Below are 5,098 nucleotides of genomic sequence, written 5' to 3'. Positions count from 1 at the left end.
GGGGCTCAAGGCTGGGACAAAAGTCATTTCCTTAGGTCAGAGAAGGGGAAGGGGAGACAGGATAGATTCTTCCAGGCTTTCGAGATAAGGAAAGACAGCAATAGGTAGCCACTCACCTCGGGCCACTTAGATCATTTCGAGGCCAGCCAGGTGATGCCCTCCATCTACAAGAGGCCTTGCCACATGGATAGACCCCAAGTTGAATCCCTTGTGACCATTTCCTATGATGCCACATTTTTTTTGCCTCTGTTCCAATCACCTGCTATTCTTCATAGTTGTGTTCTGCCTGTGGGAAGTCTGGGCAGGCACCTGTCCCACCCAGGGCAACCAATTCTCCCTTGTCCTGTGTCCCTATGTCAACATTTATACTTCCTTATCTCAGGGTCTGTGTCTTCCCTTGCATGAGAACCACTGTTAGGTCACAGACCATCTCATATACTGCTTGACACACAGTGGGTCTTCGGCACTATTTGTTGACTGAGTGAGTGTAAGGAAGACCTTGATTGTGAGCTACACAATTAGTTGAGTGCCTGACTTGCCAAACACCTGAGGGCTTTTCTGAAGGTGGAGGTTTCTGTCCCGCATGGTCCCACAGATGCTTTGCCCCCAAGTAAACACATAGAGACTTGTATTAAGTCCTCATTTACATTTCATTAGGAGGTGTTGGACTGCCTGTTAAAGGACAGCTCTGTTCTTTCCCTGGATCCTGAGTTTGGGGCAGAACTCAGTGACCCCCCCTCAATGCACCTGCCTCTGTTCTCCATAAACCTGACTGCCAGAACCGTATGTCTAAGATTCTGCCTGTCTCCCCTATGGGTCTGAAAAGTGAGTAGTATGATGGGGATGTCTTCTGTATATATGTTTCTCTTATTGGTTGATGAATGAAACACTGTTGGACCAATGGCCAATGAGGCAGTAAGATAGGTGGGACTAGAAGTCCGGGAAAAGTAGACGGGGGAGCCTGCCAGCCAGTCACCATGCAGCAGGCAAAGGAGTTAGAGGTCCGGATTCCTCTCCGGAAAGATAAGACCACGTGGAAATACTTAGATTAATAGAGATGGGTTAATAAATAAGACAGAGCTAGACAACAAGAAGCACTAGTCACTGGCCAACAGTAGTATAATTAATATAAGTCTCTGAGTGTTCTTTTGGGTCTGACTTGGCTGTGAGATCAGGCTGGTGGGGAAGAGTACTTGTAACCATGGTATTACCTCCATTTTTTTAATATAAGAAGAGATCCAGGACCCCGAGAGGTCAGGTGACTACTCCAGGGCCACTCAGTTAGGACATGGCAGAAGGCCTATATTACCTTGCCTTCAAAGCATCTGAGCTTCCGTCATCTCCAAGCTGATGACTACCCAACCTGGAGAAGGAGATGCAGGTAAGACAGCTACCGGCACCAGAGGATCTCATTGTAGACCAGTGAAATGGGAGAGGGGTTGAAGGGCAAGAGGAAGGAGGCGCCGGGGACTGAGCGTGTATGATTGGGAGAAGTTCCTAGAAGTCACTACAGCTTTGGTTCACTTCTCTGTGTCCTAGAGATCCTGATCTCTGGGGCTCTGCGCTTTTGGTGAATGACGGTGGGGGGGCCCTTAGCAGTGCCTCTACTCATGGGACATTCTCAGGGTACCCACCCTTCGTTCTGCTCTCATTTGGGAATCCAGGAAGATGGCATCATCTTTGGGTGGGAACTCAGAGACCCACATGAAGTCTTCACTAGGGAGCGTGTCACCCTGGGAGCCCTCCAGCTTGGCTTTCACAGGAGGAAGATTTTGACATCTTGGGCTTCAGACACGGCCCTTTGGCTCATGTCAAAGTAGGCGGGGAGTGGGGGGGGGAGCTCAGAGGAGAGGGAAAAATCACAGATCTAGAAAGCCAGTTCTAAGGAGAGAGTGTGACTTATCTCATTGCCCATCTTGGAAAGCTCTGGACAACTCAGGCTCAGAGTGATCAGTGTTTTAGCACATTTCCACATGTAGATTGCTTTTCAGCATTTTTTTTCCATCGCATTTTTAAAGCTCGGGTTGATGAAGGCGAGGGTAGGAGCCAGACCCTGGGGTGGGAGAGGCAAAGGTTTAATAATGAGCTCAAGGTTTACAAGACACAGAAGCCAATACGGCTTCAGTACGTGATGTGACCCTCTGTAGGCCTGGAGACGACTCTTCAGAACTCATTCTGGCCCGACTTCAGAGTGGAGTGGATGCTGGGACACCACAGATTGACTTTGAGGAGTGGGTTGGTATTGCAGGAATTTTTTAATTTCCTGTGACTCAGAGTAGTTTTCTCCCAGGGCGCTTTCGAGTTACTCTACTGTGTGTTGACCACGTTGCTGCTTCAGGAACGGCCCGGAGAAAAGGAAAACACCAGCCAGGAAGAACATTAATGGGATTCCCCTGGAAAACGACACCATCAAGAGTTTAGAAAAATATTTCCAGGGAAATGAGGGACCCACTATTTAAAAGACAGAAACCAGTGACCTGACACCTCTGTGCTTTAAAAAGAGACGTAAAAAAATGGCGTCACTTACACTTTCTAACGGGAAGGAATTTGGGAAGAGCAGATTATTATTAATTATTTTAATAGCTTCTTAATTAGCCCTTCAAACAAGTTTTTTAAAAATCCCCAAAGGTGTCTAATTTGCATGGCATGTTCTTACTTTTCTGTGCATTTCATTAACAGCCCCCTTTAAAAAAAACTAAAAAACCAACACTGCCCTGTACCCCAAAACAAAACAAGCTAACAGTCAGGAGAATAATGATTTTACGAGGTGGAGTTGAAAATGAAGTCAAACTACTGCTCTCTAGAAGTTTGCATTTCTCTCCCCATCTCAGCCGCCCCAGGGCGCTCATGGGAGCTCCCTTAGAGTCACCATGACCCTGGCTGGCTGGCTCCAAAAGGGGCAGGAGCGGAGGGGGCGGCTGCGCCGTCTGCCAGCCGTCAATCTGCCAAGATAATGGACTTCGGACGCCTCAGTGGGCACACGGCCGGTCAGGAGGAGCTGACCCGGGGACACTGAGAGACCGGTATGCGGATGTCTCTCACAATGTGTGAAGCCAGGCAGAAAAGTGGCACATTTGACTGAGAACAGAGGACAGCGCTGAAATCAGCCCCACCCTAACCCCCTTCTCCAGCTCCTGGCGGATGTATGGCTGGGAAGCTGGGGGTGACACTTAGCAGCCCAGGGCATGGTGCCAAGGGGGTGGGCTCAGAACCCTGACAGTGCTGGGCAGGAGGGAGGGGCTGACTGTTACTTTTCCCTGCCTCCCCTCTCCTCCTTTCCTGGTTCCATCGATGTGACCGAGGGCAATCGCAGCCTCCTCTGGTGTATACCAAGTCCAGGACAAGGTCTTGGCTGTTATCATCGCCTTGAATGTTCGTTCTCTACCCTACTCACAAAACGATCTCCATTATTTTTCCCCAGTTGGCAGAGAGCAGCTGTTTAATAGCTAACTTTTAATGAGCAGTTACTATGCAGCAGACCTTGGAAGTCTACTAGTATGAAGTCAGTTAAATATCCCAACACCCACCCATTCTGTGGGAGCTTCCTGCCCACAGTGCAATCTCCAATGAAGAAAAGGAGGTCCAGAGAAGCTAAGTGACTCACCCAGGTCACACGGCTATCCCAGATAGTCCTTGTACCCAAGTTGAACCTTAACTGTTGTCATCCCTCTGAAAGTCCAGCCAAATTACCCGTGTTCTTCCAGGAAGCCTTCTCTGATTTTCCAAAAAAACAGTCTACATTTCTTAACCTTTCCTAAGCCAAGTTTTATTATCTGTGTTGCCGTTTGAAATTTGATCCCCCACCTCTGCCGCACACTTTCCAGATTGTAGCCTCAGCATGCTTTATTTAGCTCAGTGCCTGCATGCCACAGGTACCCAAGACCTGCACCCAACAAGCGTATGATACAAAGCAACTTTAGCCATGAACTGGAACACTGGGTAAAGCCCATTGTATGTTGTTGGGAGCTGAGGGTCCAGCATCACTTATTAGATTTCAAGGTGATTTGTCTTCTTGTTTTTTTTTTTCTTGCCTACTAATGGAAAATTCTCTCCAAAGTCACACTAATTAGCACTCAGAGGCTGTTGTGGCAAAATCTTCCCAAAATAGCCCCAAGTATATCTGCGGGAGGGAAGAAGGGCAGAGCCAGGGACGAGGTATGCAGATTTGACAGGCAGAGAAAGCTTGAAATGGGCAAACTGGCAGCCTCTACCTGTCCCAGAACATGGGTGGGAAGTTGGCAGCTTCAGGGAGGAATAGATGCGTGTTTTTAACCTGTAGGTGGCAAGGAGCCGGCACAAGGAAACAATGTGTCAGGTTATCCTCCCAATGGAAGAGTTCCAGCACAGAGGGCTTGCACAGAGTAGCAAACATGATTGACACTTTTATCACCAGACCAAACAGTTAAGCAGATTTCATTATGGTAAGAATGGGGGCTCAGCAAACTTGGGGAGGGGGTGGACTGTAGTATAAGTGGTGTGTGTGTGTGTGTGTGTGTGTGTGTGTGTGTGTGTGTCCCTCTCCGTTTATTTTATGTCACTATGAAGCCTTGATATTCAGGAAGCCCCTGTCACTCCAAAAACCTCGAAATCAGATGGCTGCTTTTATCGTGAATGTCTCGTTCACTGTACCAGATGAAGAATGACAACGAGTCCGGACTAAAGTTGTGTGGGAGAGATGGCTCAGCGGGTACTCCCAGAAACACCTTTGAGAAACTGGATTTGGGTTCTCAGCATCCAGAAAGAGCTGGATGCTATACCAAGGGCACAGGAGAATCTCTGGAAGTTTGTGGAACAGTGAACCTGGAATAACCATGGAGCCTGCCTCAAAGGAGGTGGAAGGTGAGGATAGCACTGGAGATAGGGAGATTGTTCACACATGTTCACACACACACACACACACACACACACACACACACACACTAAAAATTAAACCAAACGCTGTTGAGTGGCAGGCAGTGGGACGTTCAGTAACAGGACATTCCTCCCCCTTGATCACCTCCACTGGGTTTCCATGTATGTATAAGAAGTAAGCTTTCATTATTTTACAATATGAGGCATTGGGGATGTTTGTTACAGCATCTTGACCTGGCCAATACTG

General features: G+C 48.1%; 1 long non-coding RNA gene across 1 annotated transcript; it reads left to right on the top strand.

Moving 5' to 3' along the window:
- The first annotated feature begins 575 nt into the window (after positions 1–575).
- LOC121139116 lies at positions 576–2,617 on the top strand. The gene is made up of 3 exons (XR_005875962.1): positions 576–825; positions 1,232–1,381; positions 2,291–2,617. It is a non-coding gene; the product is annotated as an uncharacterized LOC121139116 (long non-coding RNA).
- Positions 2,618–5,098: the final 2,481 nt, after the last annotated feature.

This window comes from Mesocricetus auratus, unplaced genomic scaffold, assembly GCF_017639785.1.
Source record: "Mesocricetus auratus isolate SY011 unplaced genomic scaffold, BCM_Maur_2.0 Super-Scaffold_4256, whole genome shotgun sequence".
Classification (NCBI taxonomy): Eukaryota; Metazoa; Chordata; class Mammalia; order Rodentia; family Cricetidae; genus Mesocricetus; species Mesocricetus auratus.
This window is presented reverse-complemented; position numbering and strand designations above follow the sequence as displayed.